The sequence below is a fragment of the Hemicordylus capensis genome, chromosome 2, assembly GCF_027244095.1.
Source record: "Hemicordylus capensis ecotype Gifberg chromosome 2, rHemCap1.1.pri, whole genome shotgun sequence".
Taxonomy (NCBI): domain Eukaryota; kingdom Metazoa; phylum Chordata; class Lepidosauria; order Squamata; family Cordylidae; genus Hemicordylus; species Hemicordylus capensis.
Window position 1 is genome coordinate 162,359,954 of NC_069658.1, and position 18,461 is coordinate 162,378,414.

Sequence of the window (18,461 nt, forward strand, 5' to 3'; positions counted from 1 at the left end):
TGAAGATCCAGCTCCCTTGAGAAGTCCATATGCTGGGGAAAGTTGAAGGAAAGAGAAGAAGAGGACAACCAGCAGCAAGGTGGATGGACTCAATTACAAAAGAAATGACTGAACCACTGAGAGACATTAAAGGCCAAGTTGAAGACAGATCATCCTGGAAAGAATCTATCTATGTGGTCACTAAGAGTCAACATTGACTTGATGGCACTTAATCAATCAATCAATCAATCAATCAATCAATCAATCAATGTGTCCCTGCAGCTGCAGCAAATTTGGTTCAGATTGGTTAATTTGAATATGATCCATCATTTATTTATTATTTCTCTGTGTAAACTGCTTTGGAAACTTTTGTTGAAAGCAGTATATAAGTTGCTGTTGTTAAGTGGTTCACAAGTTAGCCCGCTTGTGCCTCAAAAGTTTATGCATCCACCATCTTGGATTCAGGTGGATGGTATCATCACAGACTACACTGTTGAGGTGTCTCTATGTGTCTCTACAACTGTAGCCGATTTGATTCATATTGGTCCAGGTGTTGCAGAATTGATAGGAGGGGACACACGGGGACACACACAGAATGCCGGGTGATCTCATAAGCCTACTGGAAGGTGGGAGTTCCTTTAAGGGTGTGGGGAGGGTGTACTTACCCCTCCCGCCGCTTCCCCCCCCCGCCAACGCGCATATTTTAGTAAGTATTTGGGGCAGCAGGGTACCTCCTTGCTGCCCCTTCCCATGGTCGTCAGCAAAAGTCTTCAGAGTCTTTTGCGTCCCTGCCCTTAAAAGAACCCCCACCCCGGCATCAAACCGCCAAACCGCTCCATGTCCAGACTAGTCTGTGCACATCACTACTGGAAAGTAGGCTAAAAATTCACTGAGAAGCTTTCTCTTCTTTTAGTAAAATATCTAAAGCATGCCAAAGGACTGGTAACTGAGAGAAGGCAGAACTGCTGAATGCCTATTTTGCATCTGTCCTATCCCCACAAGGAGAAGGTAGTCCAGGCAGGCAACAGATGCACAAATAAAAAAAGGAGGAAATTACACCTCACAATAAGTAAAGAGATGGTAAAGGAACATCTAGCTGCCTTAAAAGAGTTTAAGTCTCCTGGTCCAGATGAATTACATCCTTAGGAACTGAAGGAACTTACAGATATTATTTTAAGGACTACTTGAGTTCAACACATTTTTTCATCAAGTAATGTAGTCAGGATGTTAGCCCACCATCTGTAATCTTCGAGAACTCTTGGAGAATGGCAGGTTGTTCTCTTCCTGTTAAAATTATATAAGATAATCACCTCTTTAAAAGTAGGAGTGTGCCTGAACCGGTTTGGAGGCCATGCTGGAGGCCTCCAAACCGGTCCGGTTCTGAGCCAGTCCAGCGGCTCAGCACGGAGAGGGGTTGTAGCTTTAAGGGCGGCGGGGGGGGGTAGTACTCCCCCCCCCGCCACTCTTCCCCCTCCGGCGCTGTAGTTTTTGGAAAAGTTTCTGGGGCAGCAGCGTTCCTCCCTGCCGCCCCTGGCCCCGTCGTTAGCCCTCCAGAGCTCAAGTACGCTACACACATGCGCCCGTTCTGGCGTGCGTGCGCGCACTCGCTGCCACCACGCACGCTCTGTACACGTCACACGTCGACGTATTCTGTATTCTACCAAAGACAACCACAGGGCTCTGTGGTCACCAGGAGTCGACACCACACTTTGAGCCAGGAGTCGACTCAATGGCACACTTTACCTTTACTTTTGACAAAATCCACCACAATATCCTTGTGGACAAATTAGTAAAATGTGGGCTAGATATTATTTATTATTATTATTTTACACAGTCAGACAGGTGTTATTGACTGGTTTGTTTTATCCAGACATCGAGTCCTTCCCAAGGACCTGGGATGCCAGAATTTTATTGTCAATGTTGTTGCTGTTGTTATAGATATCGTCGCAGAATATAGGCTGTTCCCAGTAAAGCTGCTTTTTGTTTCCTAATTCAATTTTTATTAATTTTTAACAGTAATAAACATAACAATCATAATAAACACAAATGGACTTCCCGCGCACCTCTCTTCGTGAAATTATAACTATAAAATTTACCCTTATTATAATAATAATAAAAACCACAAATTTAAACCTTTAAGGTTATAAGCAAAGAAAAAACCATTAATCTACCCACCCTGCATTTCAAATCAAATCCTGCTGTAAGATCAATAATAGGAAAATAATTCTTTAAATATAACAAGAAAAAAAATCAGAACAATTAAAAAACCAAAGGAAAAAACAAAAACAAAAACAAGACCTCTTTTTCCCCCTTTTTAAGCTAATCTTCCCTTAACAGCAGTTCATTACTCTTCTATTTCTTTGCATATATCATTCTGTCCACTGTCAATGCATACATGAAGAAAGTCACGCCATTTGTAAAGATTACTCCTTATATTGTTCCCAGCAGGAAGGATTCTGGCTTCTTGGGAAAAGTCACCTTCTTTAATTCATTATATATCATCTCTCAATAGGCCTTAACCTTCCCACGGGTCCACTACCAAAAAAAAAATAAAAAAATATATATATATATATCTTCAGTGTGCCCACACTTCGAACATTTGTTTAAAACATTTTTATACATTAATGCCAGTTTTTAATGTCAGATACCATATAAATCATTTTATAATACTTTCCCTTCAAAACATAGCAAGCAGTAAGTTTTAAATCACTCTTCCATAATTTTTCCCAGGCTGCCCTTTCTATATTATGGCCAACATCTGTACTAAAATCAATCTCTAACCAAATTTTATATTTCAATTAAGCTTTTTAACTTACAATCCTTTCCATAAAAATACAACAAATCTCTGTAAATACCTCAACACATCTAGATGTTTGGTTCTTTATGCAATAAAGCTTCAATCAAGGATAACCATAAGAAAATTTTTGGTTCTAACCAATTTTTACATTTTAACCATACCCTCGTTAAGCTCCTTCTTACATAATAATTCAAAAGATCTTTATGTATTTTACTTTTTTCATACCCTAAGTAGGCATGCCATCCAAACCTTCTATCAAAACCCTCCAGGTCAAAAACTCTCTAAGCATACCTAAAAAAAATTTCTCTAAGCATACCTAACAAACATCAAGATAGAACCTTAAATCTGGCAAGGTAAAACCATATCTTTAGAGTTCATTCTTAATCTTTCCCCCTGCCTTTTTTTTTTACAAAAAGCTGCTTTTTGTAATTGGCTGATGGTGATTTCTGTGGCCCCTATGGTGTTGAGGTGCTCTTCAAGGTCTTTTGGAACTGCACCCAGGGCGCCAATTACCACTGGGATGATTTGGGTCTTCTTCTGCCACAGCCTTTCGATTTCAATTTGTAGATCTTTGTATTTGGTGATTTTTTCTATTTCTTTTTCTTCTATTCTGCTATCCCCTGGTATTGCTATGTCGATTATTTTCACTTGTTTTTCTTTCTTCTCGACTACAGTTATATCTGGTGTATTGTGTGGCAGATGTTTGTCTGTTTGTAGTCGGAAGTCTCATAATATTTTTACATCTTCATTTTCTTCAACTTTTTCAATCTTATGGTCCCACCAATGTTTGGCTACAGGTAGCTTGTATTTTTTGCAGATGTTCCAGTCTATCATCCCTGCTACCTTGTCATGCCTTTGTTTGTAGTCAGTCTGTGCGATCTTTTTACAACAGCTGATTAGGTGGTCCACGGTTTCATCTGTTTCTTTACAAAGGCGGCACTTGCTGTTTGTGGTGGATTTTTCGACTTTTGCTCTTATTGCATTTGTTATTAGTGCATGTTCTTGTGCAGCCAGTATTAAACCCTCTGTTTCTTTCTTCAAGTTGCCATTCTTAAGCCATTGCCAGGTCTTGGTGATGTCTGATTTTCCACTTATATTGTGCAAATATTGACCATGCAGGAGCTTATTTTTCCATTTTTCTGCTCGGTTCTTGACTTGTTCTTTCTTGTAGGCCTGCTTTGTTTCATTGGTGTTGAATAGTTTTGCATTATTGACCATTTGAAGTGCATCTTCTTCACTGTCCTTGATATATTCTTCAAGGCCTCTTTTCTCCTCCTCTGCTGTTTGATGGACTTGCAGCATTCCTCTTCCACCTGAGCTGCGAGGGAGGTATAGCCTATCGGCATCACTGCGGGGGTGCAGAGCATGATTGATGATCATGATTTTCCTGGTCTTACGATCCACCATCTCTAGCTCTGCCTGGGTCCAGTCTATTATTCCTGCAGTGTATCTGATAACAGGTATAGCCCAGGTGTTTATGGCTTGTATGGTGTTCCCGCCATTATTATTATTATTATCATTATTATTTCGATTTCTATACCGCCCTTCAAAAAATAGCTCAGGGCGGTTTACACAGAGAAATAATAAATAAAGATGGCTCCCTGTCCCCAAAGGGCTCACATTCTAAAATGAAACATAAGACACCAGCAACAGTCACTGGAAGTACTGTGCTGGGGGTGGATAGGGCCAGTTGCTCTCCCTCTGCTAAATAAAGAGAATCACCACGGTAAAAGGTGCCTCTTTGCCCAGTTAGCAGGGGTTTGCCCAGTATGACATATTTACAGGCCACTGCCTTCCAAATCTGCTGATGAACAGTTAAAGGAGCTGGATATTTTCATCCTGGAGAAGAGAGGGCTAGGGGAGGCTATATGACAGCTATCTTCAAATATCTGAAAGGCTGTCATGTAGTACTAGTAGGAGTGGACATTCTCTGTTTCTCCAGAAGGTAGAACTAATGAATTGAAATTACAAGGAAGGCTGGCCATTAGGAATAATGTTCTAATTGTAAGAGCTGTTTCACAGTAGAATAGTCTGCCTCATGAAGTGGCGGGTCTCCTTTCTCTGGAAGTTTTCAAATAGCATCTAGGCAGCCATCTTGCAGGGATGCTGTAAGTTTCCTTCACTGAGCAAGAGGCTGGTCTAGAAAACTTCCAGCTTCCAAGGCCGACTACAAAGTTCTAGAGGTCACCAGCCAGTCACTCTGGGGGATGCGATGAGGGGTGGGGTCGGGTGGAGGATCCATGTGCTCTGGTCTGCCACTATGTCACAAGCATTGCCTGGTACAGCATCAAGGTCTGCATATGCAGCAAAATGAGGTGAGAATCTTGAATGGATTGTACCGCCTCTGATTACAGGTGGGGAAAATTATATTTTCGAATGTGACTTTTGATTTAATAAGTAAATAAAAAACTCTCTGCACATAGAAAACAGCAGGGGCCAGCCTCTCTTCCTAATGTGCTCTGTTTTTTAAAAAAAAAAAAAACTTGCAAGGAGGGCAGTGGTGCTCTTACCCCTGGACTGGGGGGGGGGGGCTCCAAATGCCTTTAGGTCCAGGTGACAAAATTACCTAGGTGCATGCATCTCTGAAGGAGGGTTCTTTTTTCCTAACATAGAGGAACATTAAAAAAAATGATATCCACCATCTGGCAGTTTGGAATGGTATCCTCAATTCTACTGCAACATTGTGCTGCATGACACTTTAATTTGCCCCTTAAATAAGCAGAGCCCTTCTTTCTGTACATCACACAGTGATAAAGTTCTGCTCTCAACTACTTCACAAAAGCAAGTTGGATGAAAGTTTTTTCATAGATAAATTCTTTACATGCAATAAACCAGCCCCTCAGGAAGATCGCTTGCTAAGGCTTGTTCGCTATATGCAGGGACATGCTTTTTGTTTGTTCTTTGTTTTATCTTGGGGGTGCGTTGCACAATGGCACCTCCCACAACTTGCCATAGTACCTTCCATGCTCATGAACATGTCACATGTGGCCAGGTGGGCTCCCCCTGTAGCTAGGGGAGAGGGGGGTCGTGTTTGCTCCTCTCCCTGGCAGAGGGAGATAGTGAAGAAAATAGGGTGGAGCTGGGGGCCCCTCAGGAGCTGGATTCTTTGAACCCTTTTGCTCAATTGTAGCTACACCCCTGCTCCCCACTCCCTTTGTCCCCCAGGCAGCTGCCCAGGGGTGTCGCTATAATTGAGCAGATCATGGGTCGAAGGACCGGCTCCCCCCTCCCCCAGCTCTCCCCCTCCTATTTTATTCAAGATCTTCCTCACGGCAAGGGGGCCTTTGGGGAGAGGGGTTGGCTACTTCCCTGCAGCCGGCACTGCCCCACAAACAACCGTGCGCCTTCCAGGGCAGCGCCAGTTGCCTGAGCTCTCCTGCACGACTGAGGGACGTCCCATGCCTACGGTTTGGCCAGCGTGGGGAGGAGTGAGTCCTTTGCGCGCTCTGGACACACGGCAGCCCCTTCCCTCAGCGCGGCGTCGTGCCCGAAACTGGCGGGCAGCCAGAGCAGCGGCACCTGCGGCCCGCCCTCCTCCTCGCTCTTTTCCTCTCGGACGCGAGTCCTCCTGAAGCCGCTCAACGGCAGCGCGGGAAAGCCCCGCCGGTGCCTCGCAAGGTCAAAGCGGGCTCGCTATGGAGGAGGCTAGGCGCCGCTCGCCCCAGGGCAACGACTCCCAGGCAGGTGGGTTTGGGTCGCGCTGCGCGCTGTGCCCCCTGTGGGTGGGTCGGGGCGGGGGTCGTAGGTGCTTTCGCGTAAGAGAAGGAAGTCGAGAATCGCTGCAGGCTGGCGGGGCGCCGCTTACTGTGCAGCCCCAAGCCCCTTCCCCTCCTCAGTCCGGCCGAGTTCGCTTCTCCAGGTTTGGGCGCCCGTTTCCTCGCGGGCAGGCATTCCTTTCTCGCTCTTGTTTTTACTCTCTCGTTATGAGGAGATGTCTGCTTATCAGCTCTAGGAATAACACAAATGAAAATAAAGTCGGCCAGCTTGTCGCGGTTTCCACGCCGCTTTTCGCTGAACTTGCGGCGGGATGCTGCCGAGCTGGATGGAACAGGTACTTGGGCGCTGCGCAGGGACGATGCGCGTGTACTTCTCGGCTGGCTGCTTTGGCTGTTGGGGCGGGCATGACCGTGGGGGCTGCCAAGGAGAGCGCCTGCAGCACTTCTGAATTGGCAGCTACATCCCTGGTGCTGCGGGTCTCAGCCTCTTTGAACGGGTCTGCACTGCAGGAAAGTGGGGGGAAAGAGTTCGCAAGCTTTTGAAAATGCTCTGGGGAGGAACTTTGGCTGCACAATTACATGGGAGCAGGTTCCACCGAAGAAAGAGGGACGTGCAAAGTGAACAAGCGTAGGGTCTCGTTGCCCGGTTACTGCCCTGTCCTATGCATATTTACTCCGATGTATGTCCCGCGGTATTCTGGGTGGGCTTCTCCCAGCTGGTAATGAGGTTGAAGCTTGGTTCGTAAAAATTTCCAACCGTGTTAAGGATTCGGCTGCTAATGTAAGAAGCGCGAGTATTGTCATCGTTAATGGTTGGAATTTATTATATTGACAATCCTGTATGTATCGAAGTAAAAAAGAGGTGGTTGGAGATCAGAATGATTTAAACAAGCACGGTGTTTTACGGGTTGATTAGAGTTGAAACAAAGATTATATTGGCACCATCTGGGGTAAGGTTTTCAGTTCCTACAGCAATAGAATTGTGACTTCAGAAATGCAAAATACAAATTGGGTTTTTCAGTTTTAAAAAGTTGGCTTAGTGTAAACAATCCATTTGCACAAGCTCCATTGAAATAAAATGGACCTGCTCAAGAGCACGGGGATTCTGTTCATTTTAATGAGGCATGTTCAGGATAATTTTAGTGAATCGTGCTATAGGACAGCAATTATGTGCACATTTCCTATTTGGAAATATAAACTGAAACCAGTAGGTCTTACTTCTGAGGAGCATTCACATAAGATTGGGCTGCAATCCTAAAAGTACTCACCTGAAAGTAAATTCATTGAGAAGTTCTCCGTAAACATTGTTAGGATTATTGGATTATAAATTCATTGTCAGTCTTTGCAACTTTCAAAGAAGATTCTATCCAAAACAAAAGAAACATCATACAATAGCATATCTTGATACAATCGTGACCTCAATATATGTTGTTTGTGGAAAAGAAACCACACTGCTAAAAGTTTGTCCAGTGAAGCATCAGAGACTTTGTCAGAATGGAAAGAGGAAGGGGGGGAAACCATAATGGGAGGAACAGTACATCTGTGGTATCGAGCTCTAGATATTTTAGACTGGAGGATCAGCCCTCAGTGTACTACTAAAGCACCCCCACTTAAGGGTCATGTTTTGTTTGGCCTTTAGTCAGAACAGGCAGATCAGTACTGGACAGCATGGAATGTGAGCTTTGATGATGTTCCTGCTGGAGATTGTGGTCCTGTCTGCAAAGAATGTTTTATCCCATGAAGGGTGCTGATGTAGGAATCGTTATGCATAGTGGTAGATTCCATTACTAGGTTGCTTTGCTCATTGTTTTGAACCTGTTTCCAGAAATAGTCAGCATTAGAGCCATGGGTTTATTGATTTAAATTAACTGAGGTTTATTACTAGGTAGTAAGTAAAATAGGCTTGTAAATTGCCACTTACTTGGTCAACTGGGGCAAGTTATAATCTCCTCCCAAGCTCTCAGGCAAAGGACCTGCTGCCTGAAGGATAGCAGCACAGATTTCAGGTGACCTGGGGAGATAATTTCACAAGCAATGTGCCTCAACTGAGCAGGCTCTTTCCACAGTTGCCACCTGCCTCACCTCCAAAGGCAGGGGCACCTGGAGCAGAGCAGGGCCTCCAAGGATGACCTCAGAACAGGAGTGGGAATGTATTCAATTGACTGGTTTTATTTCCATTAGTCATTAGACAAAAGCAAAACAATAAAAAACTGGCAATGCACAGTCAAATAGTGTCCTACAAATCCATCAAATCATAGCAATAAGATAACCAATAAAAAATACAAGACATGGCAACATTAAAATCACCAGTAAAAATACAATAGAAATCAGAAAGAAGTCCACACACTATAGAAGTAAAATAATGCCACACAGATCCAAAACATTGGTGGACTGGAACATGTTGGAGGAAGCATTCCTTCAGGTACTTGGGTCCCAAGCCCTAAGACTTAGAAAATAAACAATGGCACTTTGAATCGTGTTAAGAAACAGTCCATTGGACAGTGCACCACATGGCTCTGTGGTCACCAGGAGTTGACACTGACTCAACAGCACAATCTTTCCTTTTTTCCTTTAAAATATGTGTCAGGTTGAGCCATGGGCAGCAGCTTCTAGGTGGCACAGAGCTCAAGGCTGATACTGGGAGAGTCAGGTAGCCAGCCAAGAACAGGGGGGCAGGAAATGAGGGGAGGCAACAGAGTAAAGCTAGGGGTGAGAAACTAGGTAGGTTGTCCAGAACATGCAGCAAGTTGTAGGTTAGAAACAAACTCCAGGAACAAGCCAGATGGTCAAGTAATAAGCCAAAGGTAAGAAACAGCCTTAATTGACTGCCAAAGACCAAGAAACAGAAGAAAGCAAAATGGATGTCAGAACAGATGGTGGAAATTGCCAAGAAGAGGAGAGAAGCCAAAGTCAAGAAAGATAAAGACCTCACAAAGGAACTTAATAGGGAATTTCAGAAAGCTGTTAGAAGAGTCAAGGAGCAGTACTATAATGACATCTGTAAAGACCTTGAGGATGGAAATAGACATGGGGGAAAAAAGTTTTCCAAAAGATCTCTAAACTCAGAGGGAGGTTCCAACCTCGAATTGGTATGTTAAGGGATGCCAAAGGACAGAGAGTAACTGATTCAGAGAAGATCAAACAGAGATGGAAGGAGTATACTGAAAAACTGTACAGCAGGGACGTCCACATCCAAGATACTCTAGAACAGTGTTTCTCAACATTTTTAGAGTCATAGACCGGTACATTCTTTGTGCGCAGTTTCCCGGACCAGCAGTTAGTAAAGGGGTCACCCCCACCCCCAGGCACCCCCAAAATAATTTCAAGTCGGGGGGGGCACAGCTGCTGTAAGCTCTCCAGAGCTCATTTCTAGGCAGGCAGCCCTCGCTGCTGGGATAACACTCAATTAGCTTGTTTGAAATGAATGTTATCCCAGCAGCTAGGGCTGCCTGCCTAGAAATGAGCTCCAGAGAGCTCCCAGCAATGGAGGCTCTCACCAGGTCAAAATTGTTTTGTGGGGGGATTAATTCCTCATGGACCAGCATGGACCAGCACTCAACTGCTCACGGACCAGCACCGGTCCACGGAACGGTGGTTGAGAAACACTACTCTAGAAGATATTTCCTATTTGCAAGAACCTCTAGTACAGAGAGATGAAGTTAGATCAGCACTCCGGTCATTACCAAGTCGGAAGGCTACAGGAATTGATGGAATAGCTATAGTAATATGGCAGGCAACAGAAGAAGAATCAGTCAAGGCTCTAACAAAACTATGCCATCAAATTTGGAGAACAACACAGTGGCCAACAGATTAGAAGAGGTCAGTCTACATACCCATACCAAAGAAAGGAGACTTAACAGATTGTGCAAACCATCACACAATATTCTTAATTTCACATGCTAGCAAAATAATGTTCAGGATCATCCAACACAGATTAGAGCCCCATGTGGAAAGGGAAATGCCAGATGTTCAAGCTGGTTTCAGAAAAGGCCAAGGAACAAGAGACATCATTGCTGATTCATGCTGGATAATTGAGAAAACCAAAGAATACCAGAAATAAGTCAATATGTGCTTTATTGACTACAGAAAAGCCTTCCATTGTGTTGACCATGTCAAGTTGTGGAATATCCTTAGGAAAATGGGCATCCCAGAACAGCTCATTGTTCTAATGAGATTGTTCTGGAAACCACAGCCCAGGAAACCACAGTCCAGGAAACCACAGTCCAGGCGGAACATGGTGAAACAGACTGGTTCCAGATCGGCAAAGGAGTAAGACAAGGCTGTATGCTTTCTCCTTCTTTATTCAATTTATAAACTGAACATATACTGAGAGAAGCTGGATTGGAAGAAGATGAGCGTGGTTTTAAAGTTGGAGGAAGAAACATCAATAACCTGCGCTACGCTGATGACACCACTCTGATAGCTGAGAATGTAGATGATCTGCAAGCTCTAGTAATGAAAGTCAAGGAGCACAGTGAAAAAATGGGACTACAACTAAAAAGTTGTAGGGAAGAGAAGTTGTAGAAAATGTAAAGAAGATTAAACTAATGACAACAAATACAGAAATCAGCCTCAGAATTGACATTGAAATGGTGGATAGCTTCTGCCTTTTAGGATAGACTGTCAACAGTAAAAGATCCAACAGTCAAGAAATATGCCACAGACTAGCACTTGGTAGGGTAGCAATGAAGGCCTTGGAAAAGATATTTAGATGCCGTGAAGTGTCTACACCTATAAAGATTAGAATCGTTTGGACAATGGTTTTTCCCGTGACACTCTATGGATGCAAAAGCTGGACTTTGAAGAAGCAAGATAGAAAAAGCATTGATGCTTTTGAACTTTGGTGCTGGAGAAGACATTTGAGGATACCATGGACAGCCAGGAAAACAAACCAATGGATCATAGAACAAATCAATCCAGAATTTTCACTTGAGGCACAAATGCCCAGGCTCAAACTATCATACTTTGGACACATTATGTGAAGATCCAGCTCCCTTGAGAAGTCTATAATGCTGGGGAAAGTTGAAGGAAAGAGGAGGACGACCAGCAGCAAGGTGGATGGACTCGGTTACGACAGCAATGAATGCACCACTGAGAGACCTTAAAGGCCAAGTTGAAGACAGATCATCCTGGAAAGAAACTATTTATGTGGTTGCTGAGAGTCGACACCAACTTGATGGTACTTAATCAATCAATCAATCAATCAATCAATCAATCAATCAAGGAACGGCACTAAAGTAGTCAAGCTAGAGAAAAGAGAAGGCTTGCGTTAGACAAGAAGCTTCTTCCTGTTGCAAAGGGAGTCAATGGCTGGAGTTTGCCTTGGGCCTGGAGGCTCAAAAACTTGCTGCTGTGCAACAGCTGCTACAAAGGACAGCAACATGTGGAGCCTCAGCCCAGGTAGAGCATGACGATATGTTCCTGGTGACTGGTTCCAGTTAACAGCCAAGATGGTAGCTGCATTATGATTTCACTGTGTTTTCTGATCAGTCAGGCAGCCTCACATGCCATATGTGAAAGTAGTGAATCCCAGAGCTTACCAGAGCATGGATAATTGTGGCTAGGCTCTATCTGTCCAGGAAAAGCTGCAACTGGCAAAAGGCACTTCAGCAGAGGTCACATGGACTTCGGTGACAGTGCTGGATCTAGGAGAATTTCCAGATGGCAAACCAGATCCTTTAGTGCAGAGCTATACAACTACAGCCTCCCAGCTCGTTTTGTACTACTACAGCTCCCATCATCCTTAGCCACAGTGGCCAGTAGTTGGGTATGATTGGGTAGTTGGGTAGTCCAACATCTGCAAGAGGGCTGAAGTTGTGCAGCTCTGCTTTAGAGGGATGGTGGCTCTATCCAGAACAGATCAAACACCCTGAATCATGAACCAATAGCACCTTTTGTCAGGATTCTGCTTCAGTTTATTGGCCCACATCCAGCCCTTAATGGAAGACCTACGCTTCCATTAAGAGAAAACCAATTAAGACGATAACAGAATTGTTCAGTTCACAGGGTTTTAAGACCTCATTTGGGCCTCTTGTCCTTAATAGGCAGTCTGCAAGTCACATCACGCCTGATACCCACCTTTCTGACCAGCCTGCTTGAGCCATCACCCTTCCCCTCCTCTTATAAATGTCGCCTCTGCTGCTTTCTCTGTTGCTTCCAGTGATAGGTGTGCTTAATGTAAAGAAATACAGGACTAGATGGTAGTTCTTGCTGATTGCCCCCAGAGCAGCATGGCAGGAGGAGACTGGCCCCCAGCAGTTTAACTGAGTAACCTAGATCTAGGCCAGGTCAGGCCACCGTCAATGATGGGATAACCTTAATCTAAAGCAAGTGTGGCAGATGTTTGTTCAACCTTTACTTACATACCTCAGAGGAAGGAGATTTAACATGGCAGCTTATTCCTGAATTGCTCTTATAATTAAAATACTTTTTCTAAAATTCATCTTAAATAATTTCCCATGGATAGCAGCCTATCACCAGTGTTTGATCCGAAAGATGGGAGATAATGTATGCTCTTTCTACTAACCTCATGTATACATGTAAGTAGGGGTGATAAAAATCGAAGTATAAATAAATAAGTAAAATTTAAATCTGATTTTTAAAAATTGGATTTTAATTTAAAAAACAAATTTTAAAAAGAATCTCCATCAAGGCTATCATCATTAATACTAATTATAACTTCTAATTCTATTCTATGAACATGTTAACAGTAGTATTTGGGGATGAGAGATAGCAGACCTGACCAGTCCCATTCTGCAGGTGGTGTACATGCAACACACACACTCTGAAGCCCTTGCCTCCCTCTCAAGGTGCAAAGACAAAGAAGGTCAATGAATGAATAGAGGATTTTTTGGAATGGAGTAGATCTGAGCAGGGAGGTGGAGTCTGGATATAAATTCAAGCAACATGGGATGGAAATAGAAAGTGAAACCAAAAGTGAACGGAACATATTAATGCAGTCCTGAGGAAAACTTTTCCGGATGTGTCTTCTGTTGTAGAAGGGAAATATCTATCATGGGAGCTAGCCAAGGCAGATGTGTGCGATATAGGGGTGTGCACGGAACTGGCTGGCCCAGTTCGGTTCAAGTCCGGCCTGGACTCAAACCAGACCAGCCAAGTTCGGTCCGGCCCCCATCGAACACTCCCCGAGTCCGGGAGGGGGGGTTCGCAGATTTTTTTAATTTTAAAAAATAAAATAAAATACCTATACCCCTTCGGGGGGCTTCCTGTAGGCCATGGTGTGTGTGTGTGTGTGTGTGTGTCCACAAAGGTTCTCCCTCCCCCGCCAGCCTCTGAAATCACTGCTGTGGCTGGGTTAAAAGGTTTCTTTTCAGCCCATTCGCGCCTCGTAACTGCACGTGGTGGCCATTTTGGCCACTGCCGCGCATGTGTAAATGGCCTCTCTGAGGCCTGGCATGGCCCATGGCCTCGCAGAGGTCATTTGTGCATGCAGCCGCCACACATGCACAAATTTGTGCATGCCACACACACACACACACACACCTGTGGCCTACAGAAAGCCCCCCGAAGGGGCTACAGGTATTTTAATTTTATTTTCTTAATTTAAAAAAAAAATTCACGGACTTTTCTAGAGGTTTTGTTCCAGTCCAGATGGAACCGGGGGTGGTGGTGGTTTGGTTTGATTCTGAACCTCCGGAACGAGCCCCCAAACCTCCGGACCAGTCCTCACATCCCTAGCGTGAAATGCAAACAGTGCAACAAAGAAATGCAAGGGCTGGTTGCCTGAATGAAACAGAATTATGAGAAGTGTGCACCTTATAAACATGAAACCTACATCTATCTCTGAATATGTATTAAAGTTTTATTAGATAACAAAAATGTACTTTTACTGGAAAATGAGGAATAAATTATCTTCCTCACTAGTGATTTAAATTGTGATTTAAGTCATTAAAAATTGAGTCCGTCTGGGAAGCAATTTAAATCTATTTGATTTAAATCAAATCAACCCCCCATGTAAGCATCAAGTGGGAGTCAGGAGGATGCCCAGGGAACGCGTATTAGTCTATGCACATTGTCATTTTGCTGACTTCCTTTTACCCTCTTGTTTCCTGGCCCCTCGGAGAGAACCGGCTGGTAATTCCTCATTCAGACTTAAAGAGCTGGGAAAGCAACAAACATATATCCTCTCTTCCTTGTCCACAATTTATTCCAAGATGTGGGCTTTACCTAGGACACAGAAAACCTGATTGTTCATTAAAATAAAACTGAGATTTATTTAACATGTCTGAAGATGTTATTGCTGATGGTGAGATTTGAAAACAGCAATGTTGGATTAAAGGTGTTCATTGTATGCCAGTGTTTCTCAAATGTTTTGAACTTTGGCCTCCCCCTGAATTTAGGGTCAAGATATATGCATATTCAAAAGAGGGACAAAATGCTATGGGTGCACTTAATGCTCTCTTGTGAATGCACATAACAGCAGATCCAGTGCTGTTATGTTGCAAACACTGGCGGGTGGTTCTGTTGATGCTGTTACTTCCTCCTGGGGAAAAGTGCCTGACTGGCAGCTAGTTCCCTGAGATGGGAGTAAGTTGTGCCATTTAACTGTGGGGCTCTCTCTTTCCCAGCAGGAGGGGGAGGTGTCAGCAGTAGCAAATGGGCAGGCAAGGAGAGGAGGAAGCACATGGTGGCTTGTTTGCTTGCCCCCTTGCTGCTGTAACCCATCTTATTCAGGAAATGGGGTTTTGGGGTTCACATCTCTCTCTCTATATGGATATTTTGAGACAGTGTATTTCCCAGTGGTTGCAAGAAAGAGAACAAAAACAAAACAAAACAAAACAAATTATTATGCCAAACTCCCAGGTTTATAAACATTTACATTTTTTTTCTTTGTAGAACTGAATTTGCTAAGCATGCATAGAAGTAAACTTAAAATACCCAATTACACAAAATCATAAAACATACATACAATATCATCATAGGGCTACTAAATAAAACCCAAACCAAACCTCAGTCTCTTTCATCTAAGGCAGGGATTCTCAACGTGTGGGTCCCCAGATGTAATTGGACTTCAACTCCCATAATTCCCAACCAAATGCCACTGGGGCTGAGGATTATGGGAGTTGAAGTCCAATAACATCTGGGGACCCACACGTTGAGAAACCCTGAGGGAACTATCCCAACAGTACTCCTGCACAGTCCATACTGAAAGTCCCGTGGGTGAGCAGCCGAAATGACAAAGTCCTGGTGCAACAAGATCAGGTGGGCCTGTCCAGAATCCCAAACTGGTGTGCAAATCTTGCACAAAGAAGAACTGCAATATATATGCAAGTTCATAAAAGAATAGAAGATCTCCAAATCTCTCTTTCCTTCTCTGCTCAGGAGCTTTCTGCTGGGCTTGAAAACTCTAGAAGATTCTAAGGACCTTCTGAGCACATTCCACAGTCCATTAAAAGGGGGGAGGGGAGATCATACACCGTTTATTTGCCAGTTCAGTGAACCTACCAATAGTACTGGTAGTAATGGTGGGGGTTACACTGCCATCTGTGCCAAAGCTATCTGCACCTGGAAAAAAGAGCACCACTGCACAGTCGAGTGGCACAATCTCTACCTGTCTCAGAGAACTGGCTGCTAAGTGCTGTGTTCCCCAGAGGAAGTGATAGCAATGGGGCAGCCAGCCAATAGGCTGGTGCTGATGATTGGAAACTGGGTGGGACAAGTGTCCTCCCCAGCTTCAGGAACAGTGTAACTCCAAATTTTCTACCATGTGCGAGCAAACTAGGGAGGAGGAGTGGGGAGTGATCGTGTATGCACAGGAGCTGGGCAGGACGGTTTTTCCTCCTACCATGTTAAAATGCGGGATATGAAAGCTGGGTACAGTGATGGCATCCTACCCTCTCACACGATCACTCTCCCCTCCTCCTACCTAGTTGCTCACACATGATAGAAAATTGGGAATATGCGTACTCCTGGTGTTAGCATCATTTTCAGCCACTTTGGCATGTACATTTGCCTTGGCTGTTACATTAACTTGTTCCACTCACCCCAGAATTAATTATCTGTTCTGCAGATGAATATGTAGAGATTCTCATAGCCAGTTCTGTGCAGACTGCTGCTTCATGGAGCGTTTGGTGAACTAAGGTACTAATTCAACATTCGGCATAGAACAGGACATCTGATAACATGCAAGGAATTATCATTGGAACAATGTAGAAACATTTCCTGAACTTCCTTCTACCCAAATCAGGAGATTAGTAGAGAGCAGTGAGAGTCTTCAGCTCATCCAGGACTTAACTGAGTAGGGATCTGGGGAGGAAGTCTCCATCTGCTTTAAAATTATAATGCACTCTCGCTCTACACACACACACACACACACACACACACACACACACACACACACACACACAGGTTACAAACACCTGAAAGTGTTAAATCAGTCTAGGAACAGTAATGGACTCGATGAGGACCAATACACAGAAGCTCAGTCCAGACAAGATGGTGGTACTGCTGGTTGATGGTTCATGTTGTTGGGAGATGCTGGGGTGCTCTTAGATCCAACTTTGCTACTGGAAACATAGTTGCTGCCATCGAACAGAACACCTTCCTCTAACTGAGGATGGTGTGCCAGCTACAGCCCCTCCTGGACAGAGATAACCTGGCCAAAGTTATCCATACTCTGCTAGCCTCCAGGTTTGACTACTGCAATGCACTGTACATGGGGGGCTGCCTTTTGAAAAGTGTTAGAAAATTGCAAGTTAGTCCAAAATACAGCTGTTAGGCTGCTAACTCTGGAACTGGGAACCAACGTGTCAGTGTTTAAACAGCCACACTGGATCCTGATCATGTCTGTGCACAATTAAAAGTGCTGGTGCTTGTTTTGAATCCTACATGGCTTGGGGCCTGGGTGCCTGAAGGATTTCCTTCCCCAACATCAGCATGCCCGAGCACTCAGATTGCCTTTGGAGGCCCTCCTTTGAGTTTCGCCCCACTGTCTGAGGTGAAGTGGGTGGTGACTGGGTCCTCACTTGTGGAATGCTTCCCCCAAGGAGGCTTGTTTAGCACCTACCCTTATGTCATTTTGGTGCCAGAGGCTGGTTTTTCCAAGCCTTTAAATCTCAGAATTGTAATGACAGTTTTTATGTTGCTCTTATCTGCTGCTCCTTTAATCTTGTGTGCGTATGATTAGTGGGGTTTTTGGGGGGGGGGGGGGTTGGCTGACATCCAGACTAATGAAGCACTGGTGCAGCAAGCATGCAGCATGCACTACAGGGAAGGGGCACACTGTTCCCTCTAAGAGGGTTTCCCAAATGTTGTTGACTACAAGTCTCAGAATCCCCAGCTGCAGTGGCTTTTGCTTGGGGATTATGGGAGTTTTAGTCAACATCTGGGAATCCCTCTTAGAGGGAACACTGGAGGGGTGTTCTCAATCTCCCCTTCCTTCTGAAGCCCACTGTGACTCACACAAATATGTCTCACAGGCTGCACAACCCTTAGAGCCATATTTTGGGGAGTCAGAGCCAGGTGAAAGAGGGAAGGGGAAGTTGGCAAAAATTGTTCTTCCCCCATGGCGTGCATCTAGCATTGCTGCATGCACCCTTTGTTAGTCTGGATGTTGGCCTTTAAAAAAAAGATTTAACTTGTAAATCACTCTGGTAATGTGATTTTTGAAAAATGGTGCATAGCCTCTAACAATAAATAAATAAGGCAAGCACACACACACATACAAAATGGAGGCTGACCCTACAGTTTGAGGGGCTACTGCTGTAAGCTGTAGAATCACTCAGATATGGATTGAAGTGACTGTAGACATTGAAATGGCTCAAATTGTCAGCCAGCCCTGTAGCTATAAATGACAGACAATGTGCCTTCCTAATGCTTAAGCCATTAGAAGAAAATTGAAACAACCAGAAGTAGTCTGCACAAAATGACAGGAAAGGAAAACTATTATTCTCTGATAAAGGCATTAAGGCCTCAGTACTTTCCAGTTCCAAATGATGCTTCATTTCCTC

General features: G+C 44.2%; 1 protein-coding gene across 2 annotated transcripts in view; it reads left to right on the plus strand.

The window, feature by feature from the left end:
• Positions 1 to 18,461, plus strand: part of CASR (calcium sensing receptor) — a 123,827-nt gene that overhangs the window by 18,592 nt on the left and 86,774 nt on the right. The window contains exon 1 of one of the 2 annotated variants that reach the window (XM_053303928.1): positions 6,188 to 6,460. The exons of the other annotated variant lie outside the window; for it this stretch is intronic. The gene's annotated coding sequence lies outside the window, so the exon portion shown is untranslated. Of the gene's footprint in view, positions 1 to 6,187; positions 6,461 to 18,461 lie in introns of those variants that run through there. 2 annotated transcript variants of the gene reach the window in all.